The sequence below is a fragment of the Periophthalmus magnuspinnatus genome, chromosome 9 (assembly GCF_009829125.3).
Source record: "Periophthalmus magnuspinnatus isolate fPerMag1 chromosome 9, fPerMag1.2.pri, whole genome shotgun sequence".
In the NCBI taxonomy this organism is placed as follows: Eukaryota; Metazoa; Chordata; class Actinopteri; order Gobiiformes; family Gobiidae; genus Periophthalmus; species Periophthalmus magnuspinnatus.
In genome coordinates, this window is record NC_047134.1 from 11904938 (window position 1) to 11930303 (window position 25366).

Here is a 25366-nt window from a genome sequence, read left to right on the forward strand (position 1 = left end):
AACGCCGAACATTATTATGAGGGGGCATGCCAGCTCTTCTCAATCTTCTCTGAATGATCCACATAGTTAGCATTACTGATCCTGCTGCTTCTCACTAGAAAGAAATGCCTGGAATTCCAGGCCGCCTACAGAGATATGCAATCCTTGCCAGCATACATTAACATAAGTGACGTCACAGCACACAAAGACTGAGAAGCTGAGTGAGAATAGGAGCTCATATTGTGAGTATCCGTAGCTCAAGCTGTGGGTGCTGACAATTTATCTGAAACTTAGCACCTTTTATATTTCCAACTCATGAGCAGGTATGTCATATTAAACAGCTACAACTGGAGAAGTGCCTACAATGGAAAATGCTAGCATGTTTATGCAAGCATGTGGTGTAGTAGCCCCATGGCATGACTTGTCCGCTGGGTTTGTGCACGGCTCCTTTGAATGCTAACTAGCTGTGAGACAGCCAGTATGTATGTGAGGCTGAGAGGCCCTACCATGGGCATTCTGCAAGGGACAGAAGAAAATCTTATGTTCAGGTCCTTTTTCTGTGCCTAGACTTGGAATAATACAGGAAATACAAAAAAGGTAAATAATGTCTATTGAATGGACAGTATGACGGCTTGGAGAAATTCATAAGATAATAATCGTTAACAGTTTGAACCTAGACAGTTAGTAAACACACAAGTAAACCCTGTCAATCACAGCTGATCCATCTGCAGGTCACATCTGTTATCCTTGCTCTATAAACAAACTCCACTCAAACTATGCCCTCTAACTAATAGCCTTTGACATAACCCTCACCCCGTCTCTTAGAAGTGGATTTGACTTAAGTGAGAAACCAAGTCATCACAGGAGCAGCCCTAAAGAAAACACAGTGTCCAGGCGTTAGCTCAGACAGGTGAATCGCTAAATCATTTCCTCATTGTCCTACTGTGTTTCTAAACCTAAGGTCAGAATAACAAGTGAGACTCTCTATCTTCGGTATGCAAAAGCAAGTTTAGAAGACTGCCTCTCCTCTTTGTCAGCGATTGTTCTTCTGCAGCCCATAAATCTGCAGCACGGGGATGTTAGCTAAAAGAGGGATGTAGGTCATAGGTCATCTCACCCTTTCCTTTGACCAGTTCTTACCAGATGGCCTCTCAACATTACTCAGGCTGACGGTCCTGCTACTTCCCGCCATCCTCAATATCTTTCTGGTTAAAAATCCATAAAAAAGTTAACTCCATATGCATAAATATCCATTTCCGTTCTCGAGGCACATGTCATAATCCACTAATTACCACATTTTGTTGGATTTTTCATGTTTTCTTTTTTTAACCCCCACATTATTCCTCTTCCTCTGTTCTATTTTGTTTAGCAAATAGCTTTTTATAATCCTTATTGACTCAAAATTCTGTATCAAAATAAACAAATTAGCTTGCTTTATTTTGGAACCATTAATACAGGAATGGCTGGTAATTAATTTCCTGTAATTGCTCCGCTGGGATCGGTATCACCAATACCCACTTCATGAAAATTCTTTCTATTGGCCTAAACATAGATTTTTGTTATTCCAAATGTATGATGTTGACAGTGTGGGATAAATCAATATTTTACTTCCATCGGTGAGTTAAAAATGTCCAAAATATTTTCTTCACCAAATTATTATTGAAATGACTTATCCTGAGCAGTTGATGGTTGAACCTAAGCCTAAGCCTTCATGACTGCTGCGATATACCAGCCTTTGTATGTACTTTAGCCTACAATGTATCCTTGGTTGTAATACCCGTACCACAGCTGGCTGTTTAACATCTCTAATTTGTCACTTCTAAAGGACAGGCATACAGCAGACACAAGTGCCTCCTCTGGGCTAAGCTCCTTATGCTCACTCGTACATATTGGAGGATTTGTGTGAGTGAACTCATGGGTCCAGGTAAAGTAGTCCTTCTCTGTGGGCTGTGTAAACAAAGGCTATGAAGCAGCCCTGCCCTGTAGCCTCACTCTGTGAGATCCTATAGCCTCCACTAGCTACTTCAAGACCTCCAGACAGCACATTAACATTTGTCTCTGCAGTGGCTTGATTTAGGAGTCTTCTCCAACAGGTTCCCTCTGCACCCGCTGACCTCATTCAGAGGCACAGTGGCACTTTCCCGCGGCGCCAGGGCAAGGTGGCAGAAGTCGGCCTGGTAAGTGTGTCACCCTGGATAAGCCTGGGACGTAGAGGCACGACGGGAGTGTAGCCTCCTCAAGCTCTCTCTTCACTTCCACTTTTTCTATATCACTCCAACACAACAGCACAAGAAACCAGGGCATGCCCCCAGTGAACAGTGCAATAGGCAGCTGCCACCAGTGGGCCTGGAAGGGCTTGACTTAAAAAAGAAATTCAGAGAAATCTCTGTAACCCAAAAGCAGCTTCAGAAAGCTACATGGCTCTGTTGGCGCCCCCTATTTTCTTATTTGAGATGAAGAGATAAGTGCAGTGAAGGAGGGCAGTGCTTACAGGCTGTGCCAGCAGACAGACAGATACCCCCAGGTCAGGAACATGGGGAATGAGCGGGATATGAACTATTGTTCTATCCAAGAATCCACTGTCAGAAACTCTGATGTCAAATACACACTGTCAGACCTACTGTATGTTCTGTTTGTTTCCTTTGATTTAGAAAAATAGTTTTCTAACCATGTTATTTATATGCTTTCAGTTAAACAATGATTTCAGTCACATTACTTTTTCCTGTTATGAAAACCAGTTCACACCACTGTTCAAAAGATATATTTTTTTGTATTTATAATTGCAAAAGCAAAGGTACACTTTGAACCACAGGCCTGGATAAATAGTAATGGCAGTGTAACTCACTAATATTTGTCTCAAATAAATATGAGAATGACTCCAGCCTTTCCTAACATGTTTATTTTAAATATAGTTTTTATACAAATCCAAATTCCTCTGTGACATTCCTTGAGTTACTCATATAAGCCGCTCAAACAGTCACACAAACGTCATATTACACGGGCCGATAACAAAAATATGTTATAGCAGACAAAAAATGTGCTATTCTAATTGAGCCCTTCAGAGAGTAGAAGATGGATGAGGCGATAATCCATGTAAGATGTGTCTTGTTTCAAGTCCACCCTCTCACACTTAAACACAGACACTCCATCAGGATTTGAAGTTGAGGAATAAGGTGAGCTAAAAAGTGAATCGATATTCTGGCTGGAGAGTGGTGGCCACCTGCCAAATAGACTGGCATATCCAATGTGTCTTCTTCTGCACATCACCAGAGAGTACTGTGTCCCTTAAAGCAGCCTCACAGTACATGCCCTTTGCCTTTATGTTCTTTCAGCACATACTTCAAACAGAAAAAGGTTAAAAAATAATATAGTTCAGGGTATTTTTATATTATTCTGCAATACATAGATTTTAGGCTATCGTAACTATTATTATGTGATGGGTAAATTTGTTAGCCAGCTCCATATGGCGTCCTCAGACTGGCTGTTCAAAAATGACTGCTGGGGAAAGTTGGAAAAAAAAATCTAATGTCAGTTAAGTATTCATGCAATATTATTTATAATTAAATCACTGGCGTAAATCGTATTTTTTGTAGTCGTACTTTATTTGTACTAGTTTACAATGACCGCGGAAAAATCTCGGGAAGCATTCAGATAGTCAGACAAATAAATCCAGTGTGGCGTTGAATCAAGATAAGAGGAACAGAGGGAGCAGCGGTGAGATCCTGAAGCCATGTTAACGCGAGAGGCTAGGGCACTGTCATGGCTGCATGTCTGAGAGGGCTTCATCCGCTGGCTCCCCGTGCATTTTAACACACCATAAATCACTCTCCCCCGGCCCGGCCCTGCATTACGTGAATGATATATTTTATTTACACTATAGAGAAAAACACACATGGTCCTTATTAATCATCTCCTACCTTTAATAATGAGTCAACTTCTACTCATTCATCACCACTTCCAAAGCCGTGCCTGTGGAGAAATACGGGGCTGTGTAAGACGAAGGAGGAAAAACAAACAGGGTTCACTAACAAGGCTGGGGAAAAGACATGTTATAATGCTTGAATACGATTGTCACACTTAAGGCATTAGAGCCAATATTGCAAAGTCGTGCTGCGTACTGATTTTAACCCCGGGGATTTGAGCTATTAAGTTTGTCACTCTCTCAAAGTAAAATACCTAAATGACATGCAAACTTTTCTAGTCCTTGACATGTTTATACAACCCAGCTCCGGTACTGTTACTCATTCGCACTTGTCTGTCTTAAAAGTCTGCCCCAATAATCAGGCGAAGGCATAACTGCATCCACATATCACGCGTGTCACGGAAATGTTGCAATGTGGATGAATTACTGTCAATCCTCAACCTATCCCCACCCACTCATCCGAAGAGCCCGGAATTTCCTCTACCCCAGAATTAAAACACCAGTCAGACATCGTAACAAAGTATAACGTTTTAGGGATAAAATGATTTTGAGTGATTCAGAGAGCGATCCTTCTTAAGAGCAGTTTCCAAAGTGTCTTAAGACGTCTGTTTGCATTGGCTCCAGATGACACAGGAAGAAGAAGCTTAAACTGCAGGATGTACAGTATTGTGTTACGATAAGATAATTTGTTATGGAATTGCTGGTTCAAAATGAATGCCACTGGTTTACATTGTTGATCTCAGGTGTGTATTTGTTAGGAATTGCAAAATAAAAAATAAAAATGATGAGAAAAACCTGAACTAACACAGTGATATAAACCAAAAGCAGCTTGTTTTATTGGACGCAGTTGTTACTTGGCATTGTCATAGGAAAAATATGTAGTTTGTGTCTAATGAACCACGGCAAAGGTTATTATGAGAGGCCCTGTACATTGTTTTCTGAGTTGCAAAGTAATAGAAAAAAGATTTAGCACTAGCTCCATCTAATGTGTGCAAAAAGGTTAACTGCTCAGTTTAGTAACAAGCTAACGCATCTCCGCCCATTAAAGGTGCAGTGTCTTTTACTGTCTATCTTCACTGAATGGTGCAGCCTGGCCCGGGCTGTATACAGCATCAATAAACATCACTTTATGAAGCTGCATAAACAATATAGTGCACTCGGCCATTAAAGTGCTTTTGTTTTAAGCCCTTTGAATAAAATGAGTGATATATCATAAGGGAATACAGCTTCAGGGTGAAATGCAATTGCTATGAACAAGGCAAGACACTATACACAATTGGCTTTTTAATATTTTGACCAATAACTAACTACTAAACATGTGTAACTGAATGGTTTACATATAGGACACTTTATAAGAATGAGTTTAGGCTTCCCCGTCGGCTTCGATAAAGGAGAATTTAAGATGGATGCATGTTGAAATATGGATAATGAAACAAAAAAATAAATAAATAAAATACAAAATAAAAATAAATACACAGAACACTGTAAAAATGAAATGGGGACAAAATTATGATAATATTTTTTTCTATAAAAGTCAAAAATGTGGCACAGCACAGAGATCAAAAAACACATTAAAAAAAAAAAAAAACTTAGATTTTTTCATCCCACTAATTAAATACATTTCAGTTCCCATCCTCATTTCCCATTATTTTTTGCATTCCAACATGTTCACTCCCTTTTTGCACAGATAAAATTTCAAAATCTGAGCCTGTAATCCTATTAATAAAGCTCTCTTGTCCGTGTAACATTTATTTTCACTCTAATCTCCTTCTTGTCCGTTTGCCTCCCCCCTCCTCGCCCTGCTCTCTCCCCCTCCTCTCCCCCCCTCATTCGCCCCTTCTCCCACTCTCTGGATCTGGCTCCATGTCCCTTGGCTGACCCCTGTGAACATTTTCCTCTTGGTAGGCTGAGAGAAATTCAGATTGATGCCAAATATAATGCCGCTGTGAGTTTGATACATAACAAGGTGGTGGGAGGCATGATCAGGGGTTGGTCAAAGCCGATTTAGGTCAGCCAACCGCAGTGCTAAAGCATGTCTCTTTAGAGCTGACAAGGTACCGCCCTGGCTGGAAATATTGATTTAACAAACTAAACAAAAAAAAGAGAAGCGAGCAGAAAGTTGGTAGCTTATTTTTCCGTTAAACATATTCTTAACACAGTAAAAGTACTTAACTTTTCCGTTGAAGGCTCCACCACCTGTTTGACTTCACGGAGGTTTTATTACTTTGCCTAAAATGTTCTGCAATATGGCATTAAACTTATCTATTCTTGAAGACAAGCAGGCAACGTCACGAGGCGCTCACTGTAAGAATGCATGTTTTTTTAAAAAGATATTTAAACGAGAAAAACATGCGCAACAATATCAGAATGTTCCAAACAATGTAATAATGTCAGAAAAACAAGCAAATGACACACATCATCTTTAAAGACCCACGTTGTAACTTCTGGTAGCACTTTACGCAAGCTATTGTAACTTACATTTTAACTATTAGAAAAAAGGATTATACTATTGTAAACTGGATTACACAGCAGCATACAAATAATCAGATCTATTAATTATGTTTTTTAAGCAGTAAACTAGACTACAACACAGTTTGCATCTTCAAATGTACTAAAACTAGCTTAAGAACTTACGTCCAATGTGATAAAACATGACTTTTCACTGTTTGGAATGTAACCGGACCAGAGTGTGATCAGCTATCCATGAACTCGCTCATTTGCAAAGCGTTTATTTTTACATTTCAAACAGCTGGCCAATCACATTAATTGGAGGAAGCACTGTCCGTTGTTAAACTCTTGAGTGGAGATTTGTCAGGAGCAGGACAATAAAAGTAAGCCAATGACGGAGTAAGTGAAAAGTTTCATGTGGCTCTCACCCGGCTGTATAATGTGTTGTGACCGATGAAACATTTCCCAGCGGTTCACACGGCTTTCTGTCAGCGCTGATGTAAAAGCCCCAAAGGCATGGACCCAGCACTGCCCTTTAAACTGGCGCCTCACTCTTTCAATTTGGCCCTCTGCACAAAGGACAAGAGGGAGTACAGAACAAATACTGCAATGTATTCTTAACTTAACTTGTCAAGATGAATGCGGACCAAAGGGTGAAATGAGCAAGAAAAGTTTGAAAAAGCATAGCCGTCTGAAAATCCCACTTCATCTAATTTACTGCTGACTTGAGTAATTAGGCTGTATATCACTTACCAAGGCGCGCGATGCCAAAAATATCTCCCACAAATAAGATGATAAGAGCGTTAAAAAACAGAATCGGGAAAAATATGTGTTTTTCATAACGAATAATATTATTTTAACTGAAACTTTAACTGCCACTGTCCGGGATGCGCCGCTCCTATGGCCCAAAGTAACAGCTTCAAAACCAGTAACTTTATTAGAAAAGAAAAAGGCAAATGAACGCTTTATATGACAAATCTAAAATCCTATAGTTTGAGGAATTAAAATGCTACTTTAACAGTTCAAATGGATTCATAGCATACAAAAGATTCTCGTTATATTCTGTAAAATGGAACAGACACGTTCTTTGAGCAGACACCATGGAGAATAGGACTGCTTTACATGAAAATCTAATAGGCAATTTACATTTAAATTTCGACTGTCTCTGTTATGGGTGGATTTAAAAGAGCTGCAGCTTGCCTTTAATGCCTTCATGCTGTCTCCATACCACCTCTTCATCTTCCGCCTCACCCTTTCAACCTTCTGTGACTTCAACCGAGGCTTTCAACCTCACCTTTAAGGCCGTCCAATCAGCCGTCAGCTCGGAATGTCCCGCGCTGCAACTTGAAGTCTAAACAAAGGGCTTTCATTAAAATATCTCCAGCTGAATCACTCAAGTTCAAAGCAGGGATTGTAACATTAAAGATCAGAACACAGGCGATGGACCCCAGCAAAGACGTTCCTAAGACACAGCGTACGCAGGCAGATCGACCGGTGCTCTGGGTCTAATGGAAATGTTGGGTTAAGTGGGCGGATGAGCACCTGTTCTGAAAAGTGAGTGGGTGGCGAGGAATGACATTTGATTTTCAGCCATAGAGCAAGATCTTTTATTAACACCACTGGTAATGATGGCAGGGTCCCTCAGTGCATCCTTAAACATGAACACAGACAACTTAAAAGGTCAAGCACATGCGCGGCCGGTGTGTATCGATGTGTGAAGTTACTTAAATGGAACTTTGTAAACCACTTGTTTCCGTGGAGAAGTGTTAGTTAGCTTTGAATGTTTCATAAAATGCTGCTAAATGTGTACATTATTCATTTACAGATGTGTTATTTGCTAAAAAAAATGCATTGAAATATTCTTACCGTGAGCTCACCACTCCACAGAGTTAACATGACCTGGTAGCATCATTGAAATACATGTTTTTAATGCCAAAATGTGGACTATTAGATAAAGCAATCAGTTATATAGTGCATCTTTAAACAACTAAACTAAACTAGTTTAGTTTAGTTTAGTTTAACTAAACTAAAATGGACTCATACAAAACCTAGAGTAGATTAAATTCTTAAAAAAATAATCTGACACCACTGTTGTTTATCAGAATATTTGAGAGAATATTTAAGATTTTTTTATATTATTTTATTTTATTTATTTTTTTGCTGTGACGAATAAAATGAGAAAAACCCAACTCTCTGATAAGTTTTTCGTCCACTTAACCCCATCCGCCACTGTCAATCCAAACTTGAAACTTTAAGGCAATACTTTCAAGTCTTGCTGGAATAAAGTAAGCCTCATAATCCTATTCATTTTGGTATAATCAAATTAAACAAGTGACTCAATACAAAACAATGGTGATGTTATAGTGCTTTAGACACAGTTCTTTCGTCTATGGACCGGGGACAAGGAGTGACAAGTGAAAAGCTACGACTCCATAAAAACCCGGCTTTACTGCTTATAGAATTATACACCTTATGTGCATCATAAATGGTTGGTAATTCATCCATAGAAGTAATAAACCATGGAATATAGATGACATATATCGCACCTAACAATATACTTCACCGGGCAGGAAGTAAATACGTGAGTTTGATTTACAAAGAGTGCCTATAAATTATTGGAGTGTTTAATAAGTTAAACATTGCACTAAAGCTGTAGTGCGTTTGAGTTGTCACTTTAAAGGGTAATAGTGACAACCGAGCGTGTGATATCTATAGTGTACACTGACGCTGCGCAGTGTATCATCCCTATTCTTAATAACAGACGATGGCGCCTTGTGAGCATAGGGAAAGTTATGGAAAATATCTCTCAGGTCCAAGGACACGGCGCCAGATGTGCAAAGACTTATGGGAGCAATCATAGGTGGCCAAGGCTCGGGTGTGGGTCTTATTAAGTTAGGCTGCAACCCGGCACCTTCAACTTATTAAGCTGTCAAGAGTTGCAATGATTAAAACCAAAGAAAGGTCACTCCCAGACCTTCGGCATTGTACAGGCCCCGATATTTGCTTTTCGGCCCCACTCTTAATGAAGTAGATACATGCGACGGTGGGCTAAAAGACATACTTCATTGTGGCGCTCCCCCGATTTCTCTATTCACCTTTGTAAAAATGTCTCGCACGACTATTTTTTCCAACCCTACACCCTTTTCTTCTGCCCTCCTTTACAGACACCTTTGAAATTAATTTAATCCACGATAAAGAGTCTGATAAATAGGCCGAGATAAAAGAGTAAAAAGAAGAGGTGAATGAAGTGAGAAGATCGGAATTATGGGTAACGGCATGCTGTTTGGCGCTAAAGTCTCTCCCATTCAGCAGTTTTGCATAATATCAGCATGTGTGAGGGATCAAAGGGACTAGGTTAATGGGAAAGGGTCTCGGGTGTAATTATTGGGAGGGGACAGGTCGAGGAGTGGTTGGGGCCAGGTGGGGATGGCCCTGCTAATATGCTCCTGTTATGCTGACAGCAGGATTCCAGCGTCTGCCACTGCGAAGATTAAAAAGGGAAGAAGAAGAAGGGAAAAAAAAAAAAAAAAAAACAATCTCTGCGGTTTATTGAGAGCTGTCATGGGCGTCCCTCAGACAGTATGGGCTAAATTTATTCCCTTGTCGTGGCTGATGATGCCATATAGACAGTGGAAGTGGGCGGGGGGAGAGGAGGACAGGAAAGAGGGGGGAGACAGGGTCCACTTGAGCAGCCTAGGGTTCAGGGATTACGGCCCCGGGAAGGAGAATAAATCACAGCGAATGGAGGCGGGGGCCGTTCGGGATGTGGCGTTGACGGCGGGGGCGGGAATTATGCTGTCTTCTACGAGCACTCTTCGGTGATACAGCGTCTTCAATTTGAGCCTTCTTGTGGAGATTTGGTAAGTCATCCGTGTCAATTTTATCTGCAGCGCCATGTCTGGACACTTTCCCAGTCACTTTCCATAACAGCTATGTTCACACAGACTGATGTAGAGGATAGTCTCTGCCAAAAAGAGACAACAAGCGAACGTTTCAGTGTTTTAGTTACGATTACAAGCTCTACAATGTGTATATTAGTGCTATATTAGTGCTGGTCAGCCATTAAGCTCTTTATAAAACATTTTATATGACGTAAAATTGACTCTTGTGAGTTTTAAGCCATGTTAGGATGTTGTTATCTCCTCAAAAACATACCTGGAGTAGCACTTTATTATTAGTCTGTCCACATCTCCAAAGTTTTTCAGGTTAACAGCTACGTTTTACCTTTTTGTTTAGGAGATTAGCAATTCCAGGACTGAAATGATCCAATTGATTCTAATGAAGGTGTTTGGAGTTTAAAAACACAGCTGAGGACGTCTTGGGACATCACAAAGTGGAGCAGAGTGTTTTTCGTTTGAGAGAACAACTCTGGGAATGATTCTGATGAGGAAACAACATTATAATATAAATGAGAAAATGGTGCAATATGGGCCCTTTAAATGTGCACTATGTAACTTTTCTAGTGTAGTCTGCAAACTGCTTTTTTCCATATAACTATTACGCTGGAATGTTCCCCATTATGGCATTAATCTAAAAAAAAAAACAAAAAAACAAAATGTGCATTTTTACAGTGAGTGGGCTTGTCTTGCAACAGATATGAAATGTAAGATGGCGTGTGTCGTTGGATTTACATAGACTAAATGCGATATTGTGGAACATTCCAGGTAAGTGAATGATATCTCCATGGAAACACGCAGTGATGTTTGTAATGAGGAAACAACATTAGAACACAGGTCAGAAAATAGCGTTATATGGGCTATTTAAACTTAGGCCATGTGTTCTGTGTAAAAAAAAACAAAACTAAATAAATAAAAATAATAAAAAATAATAGTAATAAAATAAAAAATAACAATACATAATAATAAATAAAAATAACAATACATAATAATAAATACAAAATAAATAAAAAATAAAATTATTATTATTATTAATAATAATAATAATAATGCCCAAATATTGATATATTCTTATACATCACAGTGGTGCAGTGGTTAGGACTCACACCTCACAGCAGGGTCAGGGTTTATTCATGAATAAAACAAGTATTTCCCTGTGGAGTTAACATGTTGTCCCATTGCCCTGTGTCCAATACAAATACGCAGCTCCGATTATCTTACAGTGCAGGTTAGTTTACAGTCCCAGGACGAGCCCTTCATGTGATCATCTACAGTTTAGTCGTATATCTCTGGGTCATGTGACAAATAAAGCAAGGGGCGCATACATAATGTTTGGTTTTACATTTAAAAGCTGAACATTTGAGAGGTTTTCTTTCCATGACAGCTATATCCACACGGCCAGGTACAAGTATTCAAGCCATCGGCCATTACTGACTCACTTCTAATACGCCTTTGACATCCTGTGAAATCTGTATCATTAGCAGTGTGTAGGGGCGAGTGAGGCTATAAATGATGTAGAGAGTCCAGCAAGAGAGAGAAGAAGAAAAAAAAGAAAAAAAAAACGAGTGGGAAAAGTGAATGGAGTTCAAAGCATGCCCTTGACTTCAGAGAGGGGAAAGAGGCGTAGCGATTGAGAGAGATCTGTCTGTTTTGGCAGCAGCAGGCTCAGGACAACCTGTGTGTGGCAAATTGTAAATGACGTACGTATCAAAAGCCGGCGGGTCAGAGAAAGTTCAGCCGGGTCTCTGTGGGGTTAAAGAAAGCTAATTAACATTGCAAACATGGCGCTGGTTGACTGCTCCAAAGCATGCGTGTTAAGAGGGACTCGGTACAAACTACCACACTTTATAAAGCAGAGAAGTTGAATTTGTTTATACTGCAAATAGTTCAGCAATTGTTGAAAGATATTTTTATAAATTTAGTCAAATAAAGAGCTGGGAATAAAACATTTTGGGGAATGTCAACATGTATAAAATGAAAACTGACCTTTTTCTGACCCTTACTAGCAAAGTCCTGTCTCTGGACGTTTCAATCAGCCAGGGCTAATAGTGCATATAATAGTAGGACTGAAAAAGTATGTCAGACCAGCAACTAACAACTGCCCAGTGTGTCCCGGTGTAAAGCCCAAAGGAAGCACTGATAGGAATAATAAAAGCCAATTCTATGCAAACCATTTCAGTCAGCTTAGCTTTAAAGAAGTTGCATACAGGTTGACTTTATTTTTTATGCAAAGTTAGTGAGAAAAAAAAGATATGTGCTTAAAATATAGATTGTGAGGAGTATTTTCAGTCCACAATGTTTAACCCATTTTAAAACATATATTCCCATGTGTAATCTCAAGGACAATCAGATGACATACGGCTGCTGACAGAGACACAGGTCTGGGATCAGTCTTTCCTACAGATACCATAACCGTGGCCGTAATTACCTCAATAGCACACCTCGTCTCTGTCTACCTCCCGGGAACTTTCTTCTCATCTATTTCTTAACCATGACTTCTGGCAAAGTCTGTTTTAAAGCGCCACCACTGTCCTCGCTGTAGGCCCCCCAATGGTTTTAGTCACATGTCAGTCAGTCTGGGCTCATTATCATATGTCCTCTAAACGGGAGACATCAGCGTGGAATGGCTGTCTCAAACGACTACAAGACTGGAGGCTAAAAAGGAGCTGTCTGCATTAGTAAAACCTGTTTCAACCTCTTGTCTCTCTAATGCCCTCTGTGGAATCCATGCCCTAAATAGTGACGTTTTACCTGGGGCACCCAACTCCCTTTTCGAAAACTGCACCAGCATCCCAATAGAAAACACAAAGTAGTTAAAATAAGTACTTGGGGTGCTGGGGCACTACTACGAATGAGAAAAACAAGTCAAATCCACGGCAACAATAGAAACTTTCAAATTCACATAGGAAGCATATACACATGGACAAAACTTGTCGACACAGTTTGGAGACAATCCTGACAAAAATGTGTTTAGCGGTTCTTGCTTGGAGCTTACAGTATGCTGACGGTGCACTGATTCAATTCAAAGATTTGTAGGAAAAAAAAAACTTCACCAGCCTGTGGCTATCCCAACAGGAACACTGAGTGAATAACAATGTGCTACTGAGAGCCTCTTTAGCATCATATCTATACTGCACAGTGCTATTGAATATGTCTCTCCTCCCAAATGTAATGGTACAATAAAAAAGAGTGTTATCTGCCTATCTGTGATCAGTTACATGCTCATTACGTTGGATCCATCAACATTTTGAAAAGCTTGAACACTCTTTTTTCCCTAATAGTTCCCAGGATACACTCAACTGCAGTTGAAAGCTCCAGTTACCTGAAACAAATTGCCTGAAGAAATCTGAACCGCTGCTGGTGTGCAAACGAAACGAGAGAGACATGCAAGAGCTTCAACACATTAAAGCACACAATACTCCTGTGTTTTTAGCTTTGCTGAATTGTCCGCTTAAAAAAAAAGAAATAAAGAATAAAAAAGGAACCTTGTAGTCAGTGAGCGCTTTCTCCAAGAGTTTGTGCTTTGGGCAAAACACACACACACATTCCTGCAGTATGAAAAGAGCTTTGACACAGTGGTAAGATAGAGTTTCACAGTGTGTTTGACTGAATGTAATATGTTAAGATGTTACCAACATGGTTTCCATTACAGTGGAATAACAGATTCACAATTGTAGAGATAAGCACTGAGGGGGCGTTAGGAGCACAGCCTGCTGTGACATACTGAGTATTTATGTCATCTGATGATGGGGACAAAACATGGAGACACAGGGCCTTGTCTGTGATATATGGGGGAGCTTGACATAACGTATTGACAAGAGAGAGGGGTTTTTAACACACATACATTAACACAAAAGACGCCCTGAATGGAACAAATCCCACTCTAACATCCTGAGGCAACAACAGAGCACAGCACATGCAGACCACCCAGTTCTGCTGCAGCAATGGGATATTTTTATCTGCAGTGTTTCTGCAGCTTCTTCCACTTTGAACTGTCTTCATGTGTCTGTACCTCTCTGGCCCTTTGGCCTGTGCCATTTGAGGGCTTATCGAAGGCTGTGAAGCACAGGTTGGGTTTGGCTGCAGACTGCTCCCCACTGGGATAAAAAGATGGAGGGCTTCTGCCAGGACTATTGCTTACATCGATCCACAAACCAGCACACACAAAGACATCTCAATCAGGAGGAAACACATACACACAAATACATCATAGCCCAAGTGTTTCATGTTATAAGAAATTCTTTAGGTCAAAATAATGCATTTTATCAATGCTGAGTTTCTTCTCTTTAGGCTGCATGGCCTTGTGCATTTTCTTATATTTATTTCTTCCATGGAATGAGAAATGCAGGCATGAATCTGTACAAGGCTGTTTGGCACAAAGCCTTTAGGTGGATAGCAAAACATGTTTAGTTTAAATGTTTTGGTCATAATTCACAAAACAGGTTGAACTAACCCAACCTTGACCATGACCAAAACTATGAAAACACCCAACTATCAATTTTGAATTTATATTAACAATGCCTAATTATATAAAGTGCATTATAATATATTTTTACAAGAATAATATAGAGCACAGAGACATTTGGAAAAATGCAAGGTTCAAGCTTAAACCCACAACACTGAGAGGAACTGTCGATCTACAAATCCTTTACTTTAGGAATCTATTATTTAATAGTCATATACAGATACGGTTTGACAGGATAATCAAAACATTTTTGATTTGATGCCATAGTTAACTATAACCATTTTATAACCAGTTTCTTGAGCCAGAATAGTGTAACCAAGGAGTATCAATTGCACTAGACCTATAGTCTGTAAATAAATAAACAGGGCTGAGTTCACTGTCAGTTCAGAGGAGAAGTACACTGAAATGTGCTGGGAGATAAATACAGATCCTCATCCTCCCCTTGCTCTCTTCACCCTGTCCTACCACCTCTCCTGAACTTCTGTGCTCCTAGCTACTGCTAAAATGATTAGCTGCCAGCAATCAGCCCCTGGTCAAATCAGCTTTGAACTGGTCAGGGTAGACTTATCACATGACGGCCAGTCCCCTGACTAGCCCCGCACTGTGTGTTGGCAGGTGAGACCTGCATTACTGCTTGCATAATTCCTGTCATGATGTCAGTTTCCCTGTCCTCCCGTGCTCTCTCCCCCTCCCCTACCGGTGTGTCTGGAGCTGGGTGGAGTGCCTGACTCCTCCCGTGCACACCTGGGGTGCATCAGCCTAATCACCACCACCTGCTGCTGAGTACAAGAAGGCTTGGCAGTCTACACTCGGTGCCAGACCGTCCGCGTGTAAAACGTGAATGTTTCTTGCTAAGCTTTGTTATATGGTACTTTCCGGCAAATGCTCATTTGGATTTATGCACCCTCCAGATTCCTGCCTCTACTCGCCCAGCTCCTGCCGCCACGTTCCAGTCCCGGTATCGCTTCCAGCTCGTCTTGTCTCCTGCTCGTCTCGTCTCCTGCTCGTCTCGTCTCCTGCTCGTCTCGTCTCCTGCTCGTCTCGTCTCCTGTCCGGTCCTGGTCTCTGGTTTGTCACCCGCTCCCCGCTCTGGTCTTCGTCTGATCCGCCTGCCCTGGTACCGCACCTGCTTCTATCCCCGTCCTGGTCCTGTCCTGCCCGCCTCTACCTGCACCGCACCCGCCTGACCCGTCTCCCGCTCCCCGGTTCCTGTACCTGCTCTTGTGACCTGTTTAAAGACTGCATTTTCACCGCTGTAAATAAACACTGTTAAAACTGCTCTGGTCTGCATCCTTTGGTCCTATCCGCACCGTTACGACAGAACGGTCTGGCCACTATGGACCAAGCAGGCTCAGATCCGGACCAGACGCGCCGCCTCACGCACTCTCACCCCGAGGCGGTGCTGGGTCAGCATGAACAATCCATTCGGACTCTATTGGAGCTAAATCAGACATTGTCCCAGCAGGTGGCACAGCTTAACCACCAGGTGGCCGCGCTCCTCGTCACCCCGCCTGCTGCAGCCGGAGCGCCGCCACGCCTCCCGGAGCCGAGAGGCACGGATCCGGAGCCGTATGCTGGACAACCTCACCTCTGTCGCGGATTCCTGTTCCAGTGCGAGTTCATGTTCCAGCAATGCCCTTCTCGTTTCAGCTCGGGGGCCACCAAGATCCGATATATATGTGGATTACTCCGGGGCAGAGCTCTCCAGTGGGCAGAGGCGCGCCTAATGAAGACGTCTGTGGATAGCCTGGATTTTAATGAATTTGTGTCCACGTTTAAGCTGGTGTTTGACCACCCGCACTACCAGGACAATGCTGCCTCCCGGTTATTGACTCTCAGCCAGGGCTCCAGGACGGTAGCGGATTATTCCATTGAATTCTGGACACATGCGGCGGAGCTGGACTGGACGGACAGCGCGCTGCGGGCTGTGTTTGTGCGGGGCCTGAACGAGACTTTGAAAGATGAATTGGTTTCCCGGGACGAACCCCCCGACCTGCGGACCCTCATCTCCCTCACTCACCGTATAGACAACCGCCTACGGGCTTGTCGCCGAGAGAGACGCCGGTCACCGGTCCCGCCGGAGCCACGCGCTGCCCCGCCCCCGCCGGATGAGCCCATGCAACTCGACAGGACCCTTGTGTCGGCCGAGGAGCGTCAACGGAGGCGTCGTCTGGCCGGGGCTTGCCTCTACTGCGGTGAGCGCGGACATTATGTGGTCACTTGCCCAGTTCGGCCAAAAGGGGGGGCCCACCAGTAGCACTGGGAGTACTGGTGGGCGAGCAACACATCCTGGACTCTTCTAATAGACTGCGGCTCAGCGCCACCCTGTGCGTTCGCACAGAGACCTTATGCGTTTCCGCCCTTATCGACTCCGGGGCTGAGAGGGACTTTATTGATGCCCAAGTCGCGGAGCAGCTCGGGGTCTACCTGGAGCCCCTCGAACGCCCCTTAAATGCCCAGGGGCTCAATGGACGTTTTCTGGGGCACATCACTCACATCACAGAACCTGTCACCGTGATTCTGTCCGGCAACCACCAAGAGAACCGTCAGTTTCATGTCCTGTCCTCCTCCGCTTCTCCTCTGGTCCTTGGTTACCCCTGGCTACGCGCCCACAACCCTGTTTTCGATTGGGCCAGGGGCGGAGTTTCGGGCTGGAGTCCCGATTGCCACGCCAAGTGCCTTCGGTCCGCCCTCCCTCCGGCCGGGAGGTCCGTTCCTGTCGCTGATCCGTCCCCAGACACCCCCAATCTGTCCTCGGTGCCTGCTGAATATCACGACCTGGGGGAGGTTTTTAGCAAGAGCAAGGCCCTCTCTTTACCGCCCCACCGTCCATATGACTGCGCCATTGACCTCCTGCCGGGTGCCCCACTACCATCTAGCAGGCTATATAACCTGTCTAAACCTGAACGCGAGTCAATGGAGGACTATATCCGTGGGTCCCTGGCTGCCGGAATCATCCGCCCGTCCACTTCACCCGTGGGAGCGGGGTTCTTCTTTGTGGCTAAGAAGGACAAATCCCTGCGGCCTTGCATTGATTACCGGGGTCTGAACAATATAACTGTAAAGAATAAATACCCGCTTCCCTTACTGGACTCGGCATTTACGCCCCTCCACGGTGCGACCATCTTCTCAAAGTTGGATTTGCGGAATGCGTACCACCTGGTGCGCATCAGGGAGGGAGACGAATGGAAGACGGCCTTCAAGACACCCCTGGGACATTTCGAATACTTGGTTATGCCCTTCGGTCTCACCAACGCCCCTGCCGTATTCCAAGCCCTCATCAACGATGTGCTCCGTGATTTCCTTAACCGATTCGTCTTTGTTTACTTGGATGACATCTTGATTTTCTCGCGGTCCCCCCAGGAGCATCATCAGCACGTTCGCCAGGTTCTCCAGCGCCTCCTCGAGAATAAACTGTTCGTGAAAGCTGAGAAATGCGAGTTTCACGCAGAGGAGGTCAGCTTTTTGGGCTTCATTGTGGGGCGGGGCCAAGTAAGAGCTGACCCTGAAAAGATCCAGGCTGTCACTGAGTGGCCCGTTCCTACCAGCCGGAGACAGCTCCAGAGATTTATCGGCTTTGCCAATTTTTATAGACGTTTCATCCGGGATTTTAGTAGGGTTATCTCGCCCTTAACTAAACTCACCTCTCCTGCTTTGCCGTTTGCCTGGTCTCCTGAGGCGCAGACAGCCTTCGAGAAGCTTAAGAGACTATTTACCTCCGCTCCCATCCTGCACCAGCCCGACCCTTCACGGCAATTCATCGTGGAGGTCGACGCCTCCGACTCGGGAGTGGGGGCCGTGCTTTCGCAGAGGTTCGACCCCCACAACCGCCTCTGTCCCTGCGCCTTCTTTTCCCGGCGATTGTCCTCGGCCGAGGTCAATTATGACGTGGGGGATCGGGAGCTCCTTGCCGTAAAGCTGGCCTTGGAGGAGTGGCGCCACTGGCTCGAAGGGGCGGAGCAACCATTCATCGTCTGGACCGACCATAAAAACTTGGAGTACATCCAGTCCGCCAGGCGCCTCAATCCCCGTCAAGCTCGTTGGTCCCTCTTCTTCAGCCGCTTCAACTTTCTCCTCACCTACCGCCCCGGATCTCGGAACGTCAAACCCGATGCCCTCTCCCGCCAGTTCGCCCTGGAGGATAGCCCGGTCACCGCAGAAACAATTATTCCCTCCTCGTGTGTGGTGGCCGCGGTCCATTGGGATATCGAGGACACCGTCCGAGAGGCCCAGACCAACGACCCCGACCCAGGTAACGGCCCTCCAGGTAAACTGTTTGTTCCCGATTCTGTCCGGTCTCAGGTGCTCCAGTGGGTCCATGCCTCCCGTTTCGCCTGCCATCCTGGTGCCGGTCGCTCTCTCTCCCTCCTCAGGAGACGCTTCTGGTGGCCCACGATGGACACAGACACCCGGGCTTATGTCGCCGCCTGCCAGGTATGTGCTCGGGCCAAGGCCTCCCACTCACCCCCTTCTGGTCTCTTGCATCCTCTCCCAGTTCCTCGTCGCCCTTGGTCCCACATCGCCTTGGACTTCGTGACGGGCCTTCCCCCTTCCCAGGGGAACACGGTGGTTCTCACCATTGTGGACCGCTTCTCCAAGGCCGCCCATTTCGTTGCCCTGCCTAAGCTCCCCACAGCCAAAGAAACTGCCGACCAGCTGACCAGTCATGTCTTCCGACTCCACGGCATCCCGGTGGACATCGTGTCCGACAGAGGGACCCAATTCACCTCTCAGGTATGGCGGTCTTTCTGCGACGGTTTGGGGGCCACGGTTAGCCTCACGTCCGGGTTCCATCCACAATCTAATGGGCAGACGGAGCGGGCCAACCAAGACCTGGAGTCGGCCCTACGGTGCACAGCCTCCGCCAACCCCGCGACCTGGAGTACTCACCTGCCCTGGATAGAGTATGCTCACAACTCCCTCGTGAGTTCCGCCACTGGTATGTCCCCCTTCGAGGCATCGCTGGGATATCAACCCCCTCTCTTTCCCACGGAGGAGAGGGACCTCGCCGTCCCGTCTGTTCAGCGCCATCTCCAGCGCTGTCGCCGGATCTGGAAGAAGGCCAGGGCGGCCCTTCTTCGGGCTGGAGCGCGCACTAAGGCGACGGCCGATCGCCACCGTGTCCCGGCGCCCGTATACCAACCTGGCCAGATGGTTTGGCTCTCCGCCAAGACGGTCCCGCTGAAGACGGACTCCCGTAAGCTGTCCCCCCGATTCCTGGGACCGTTTAAGATCATGAGGATCATAAATCCATCGGCGGTGCGCCTCCAGTTACCCCCGTCTCTCCGGATTCATCCGACCTTTCACGTCTCCCAGGTTAAACCAGTCCGGACCAGCGACCTGTGCCCTCCGGCCGATCCCCCACCGCCCGCCCGAGTCATTGACGGCCACCCGGCGTTCACCGTCCGCCGCCTGATTGACGTTCGTCGCCGTGGTAGGGGCCTCCAGTACCTCGTCGATTGGGAGGGTTACGGTCCGGAGGAGCGATCCTGGGTGCCCAGGGCACGCATTCTGGACCCCGACATGGTGAGAGACTTCCACCGCGCTCATCCTGACAAGCCTGGGGGTCCACCAGGAGGTGGACCTTAGGGGGGGGGGTACTGTCATGATGTCAGTTTCCCTGTCCTCCCGTGCTCTCTCCCCCTCCCCTACCGGTGTGTCTGGAGCTGGGTGGAGTGCCTGACTCCTCCCGTGCACACCTGGGGTGCATCAGCCTAATCACCACCACCTGCTGCTGAGTACAAGAAGGCTTGGCAGTCTACACTCGGTGCCAGACCGTCCGCGTGTAAAACGTGAATGTTTCTTGCTAAGCTTTGTTATATGGTACTTTCCGGCAAATGCTCATTTGGATTTATGCACCCTCCAGATTCCTGCCTCTACTCGCCCAGCTCCTGCCGCCACGTTCCAGTCCCGGTATCGCTTCCAGCTCGTCTTGTCTCCTGCTCGTCTCGTCTCCTGCTCGTCTCGTCTCCTGCTCGTCTCGTCTCCTGCTCGTCTCGTCTCCTGTCCGGTCCTGGTCTCTGGTTTGTCACCCGCTCCCCGCTCTGGTCTTCGTCTGATCCGCCTGCCCTGGTACCGCACCTGCTTCTATCCCCGTCCTGGTCCTGTCCTGCCCGCCTCTACCTGCACCGCACCCGCCTGACCCGTCTCCCGCTCCCCGGTTCCTGTACCTGCTCTTGTGACCTGTTTAAAGACTGCATTTTCACCGCTGTAAATAAACACTGTTAAAACTGCTCTGGTCTGCATCCTTTGGTCCTATCCGCACCGTTACGACAATTCCCTAGATGGGTGCGATGAGTTCACAGCAGCTTTAGCAGAAACCAAATTGTGGGGATTGCTGACATATAATCGTTTTAGAGGGGCGAGAGTGTGCGTATGAGAGGAGGGAGATAGCCTCAATACAAATACTGGTTGAATTCCCACACACACACAAGGTTTACTGCCTACGCTGGCAATGACTCATGACACTATCTGAAACACACATGCACAGAGGTGTTGAAGACAGAACGAGGTCAAACTCTGTGGCAATAAAAGCCGCGGTGTCCGACTGTTGATCTCATCCCGGGATCATCACTTTAAACAGGCAGGAGCAGCGGGAGGGGAATCCTCTACCGAGCCCACACCTCTCCCAATTAGGATGAGTCATGCACAGCAGAGGGGTCACACACACACCCCTTGGCCCTCGCTCGGGGAGACAGCCTGTCCTATCTGAGGTGAGCATGGCCCGGGCACAGCTCTATGATAAGAGCGCTACCTTTGAGAGGAGGTGATGCTAGGGCAGAGAATGATCGCTGCTCCACATTCTATCCTATGTTTTTTTCACCTTTATTCTTGAGCACGATTGTTTCTCTGGCTTTCGACCGGAGACACCCACTCCCACTGGGACGGTTGAACTGCGCGCCAACCTCACAGCCTGGTGTGATGTGTCAGAGAGCAGAATCACCACTGACTAGCTCCTCGCCTTTTCCACAATTCCTTTACCCCTCCACGGGCTGCAACCCCCAAACAGCCCTAGAGCAGCAGCCGACCGTGCTCTGCTCCTGCGATCATGTACACCTCTTTCTCCCATTTCCACAATCTCTGACAGCCCCTCTACAGTCGACAACATGAGCTGAGGAGCGACCCGAGGAAAGGGGGAAAGCTGCAGAATACTGGAATTTGAAAGGGAAAATAGCATCACACACAGGACCTCCTCAAAGTAATGTGGGCTGGAGACTTCCCTGATTAAAAATAATACCTCAAAAAGTATATATAGTGTAAAAAATTGGGGTTCATATTGAATTCTCTTCCTTTTGGAGCACAGAAAATGATCTGCATTATGATAAATATGCATATTTATGTATTCATGTCAGTTATACTTCCTATTTGACCATATTTGGTGTTGTAATCGATTACGAGGACACCGCATATTAATGAACATTTCTGTAAATATGCAAGAATTAGCCAAGAAGGGTATTTTTCATCTGTAGTCCCATGACAGATGTAATGTCGACCTAAAACCAAAAAAGGTTACTGTGCGTACCTAACAATTTATCTTCAAAATAACATGCAATTAACAGCTCATCAACTCTCATCAACATAACTGGAGGATGTACTCTAGTTGAGCTCTAACTTTACTTTTCTGTATCAATTATGTCAGCAGGGTTCTTCTGGTGGTACTCAAGAGTCTTATATCAATTACGTCAATTATTAGTTTTTATTTATTCAGGCTTCTTCCTGATTTACACAAGGTTTTTAAAGGTCCTATATTATGCAAAGTTGGCTATTGTGAGCTTTTAGTCATGTTAGAATGTTGTTACCTCCTCAAAAACATACATGGAGTTGTGTTTTGTTTCACTTTATTATTAGTTTGTTTACATCTCCAAAGCTCAAAATGCTCTGTTCCACCTTGTGATGTCATGAAGTGGTAGTTTTCAAGTTAACAGCTGCTTTTTACCTTTCGCTCAGTAGAGATTTGCAATTCCAGGGCTGAAATTATCCCAATTATTCCAGTGACAGTATAAGGAGTTTAAAAGCACACTGGAGCACGTAATACCACAACATGATATCACAAGGTCAAACGGAGTAGAACTCGACCTAAATATTCAGAATCTGCGAGTTAAACATGTGCAAAAGAAACAAAACACAACTCCAGGTCTGTTTGTGATGGCGATACAACATTATAACACACCTGTAGATCATAAAACAGCATAATATGGGCCTTTAAGCATGTTGTATTCCACATTTAGTAAGCCAAATACATGACAAAGTTTGAAACGCCAATGTCACTTCAGCCCTAACCACCCGAGTGTGAGGGGTGTTTTGGCCCGCTGTCACACAGAATCTCTCATTGAGCGAACATATCCACTGTGGCACATTGTTGAGCCTGGGGGTTCTTGGAGTCGCTTTCAGTATTTAAGCACCATTCTCACTTCAAATGTACCTTGTCCCCTCCATTCATGCACCTCTGTCAAGTACCTAAAGTGTCAAGTGTAAATGCAGATGGACGCACCTCTGGACTGTCTGAAGCTGACAAGCCTTGTGCCACTACTGATCTGCAGTCCGCTGAGGTCAGGCAGAATGACAGCTGTCAGCGAGCCCCCATTACACCCAGGCTGCGGGGAATTAAAGACAAACAAACTTGCGGCCATCATGAGTCCAGATGAAATTGTATGTGCTTTGAGTGTGTAGCTGTGCCATGTGTCCTTATATACTCTTAGTGTGAGGAGGGGATGTCATCATTCTCTTGTGTTTGAAGGAGGTAATAAGACCACAGTTTTTCTATTTCCTCTCATGTTCGCTCCAGCTACCTCAGGTTTGTACTGAATAGATTCCTCCATGTATCCACTGCTTGTCTTTTTAGAAACATAAAACCAGCATAAAATTGAAACAAGTAGGAAACAGTTTTTGAATAAATATAGTTCTTAAATGTTGTTTGTGTATCTATTTTGGTGTTGCTCTGGTCATTTTTGTCATATTTTTTGCATCTAAAACAGATGAACACAGGGTCAAAGGCACATGCATATAGTCCCAATACTGGACAAATCAAGAGGCATCTCATATAAGAAATCTATGTGAGTACAACTAAGGAGAAGGCTTTGACCCCAAAAGGAAGAAGGCCCAAAGGAAGAGTGTATCTCCCATAACAAGCCATGTTCCATTTTCTCATTACCTGAATGTTGAACCTGGCTTATTCCCCATGGTTTTCAACTCCCAGCGTAATACACGGGCCATCACAGTCAGTGAACTCACCTCTGTGCGTGACTCCCTGCTCAAGACATGGCCTCTTTGCAGTTTACATACGTTCCACATCATTTAGCATGCAGTCCAGGCAAAGTGCCACTGTGGCTTTTAACCCCAGCTAGGGGGTTGGGTTGGACCCTCCAGCCCCAAAGGGAGGCTAACGCTCCAATGGTAATTTAAGTGTAAAATCTGTTCCCTGGGAAAAAGGTCATTGCATCTGCATAAGCCCCTTGAGCCAGGCTTAGGACCCTGTCGGCCTTCAAGAGGATGGAAGAAGATAGACGCTAGAGCTTTCCTAACCTTCTTTCCATCACCCTTTCCCACACACACATGCACACACACTCTGTCCTACACACATGCACGCACACACACACAAAAACATACAGACCCCCTCACAATACCACTTCCTTTCCTTTTAAAGACCTCTTCCTATCCATGTCCCTCGGCTCGATAGTTCCACTTGTGTGTGCTACAAACAATACTAAACCATGTGAGTGCGAGTAGAGAAAGCGAGATGAGAGCCTCTATTGTTCCTCGTCTGCTGCCCTCTGCATCCTAAGAGGGGAGTCAGCTCGGAGGGATCGATACTGTAACTACATCCCCAAAGCATGACAAGCATGCCCACATGTTCAACAGCACAACGCAAACATCAGAACACACACATCCAATCATGGGCACGCTCGCTGGATCCTCTTGTGTCAATGTAATGAATACAGACAATTTTCTGGCAGATGGTGAAAGTGCAGCCGAAACAAAACAATGTCAGTCAGCTGTGGCACCACATATTAGAGTGGAACTGGTAAGAATAAGCATATGTTGTTTTGTCCCTTTGATTAGCTGCACTTTTCTTGCACTGTTTCTCCTCTCAAGTCATTTGTTTGTAGATTTAAATCTGCAGATGTAAAAATGAATGTAAAAAATCCCGCTGTTATAAAAGTGCTTTTCTTTGACAGCGCCTATGCACGCCACAGCTCATGACATCACCACACACCTTTGATATATTTTGTGGGACTTGTAAAGACGGAGACAATAGTTTGGGCACTCTAGTTCCAAACGTGTTTTCCAAATCAAAATAGTGTCAGGCCTCATTTCCTCCTGGTCTGCCACTTTACAAAGAGCTATTTTGAAGCGGCTCAGGAGGTAGCCATGGCGGTCCATCCCTGGAGCATTTTTCCCATATTCCAAAACATGTGGGAATGCTTTCTCTCAAACATAAAAGGATGAAAACTATATTCTAAAGGGAAACAGAACTGCCTTGGCACTGTGTTAATTTTAACAACTTGGTCCTTTATTTGGTAAGGCATTAACCTTGAGGCCGCTGGACCTCTTTTGAAGTGCCTCCTGACTGGAGTGAGAGAATCCAGATTGAGGTCACAAAGTCTGTTATTAGCGGTTATTTATGTTACGTATTTGCAGCTCCAAGATGTAGGCTTT

At 45.0% G+C, this 25366-nt stretch overlaps 1 long non-coding RNA gene across 2 annotated transcripts in view; it reads right to left on the reverse strand.

The window, feature by feature from the left end:
* LOC129456538 (uncharacterized) overlaps nt 1–25366 on the reverse strand; it is a 92059-nt gene that overhangs the window by 22998 nt on the left and 43695 nt on the right. The window contains exons 2-3 of one of the 2 annotated variants that reach the window (XR_008648817.1): nt 3897–3948; nt 3664–3821 (exon numbers count right to left, since the gene is read on the reverse strand). This is a non-coding gene — a long non-coding RNA (uncharacterized LOC129456538). Of the gene's footprint in view, nt 1–3663; nt 3822–3896; nt 3949–25366 lie in introns of those variants that run through there. The other variant, XR_008648816.1, reaches the window with a different exon arrangement.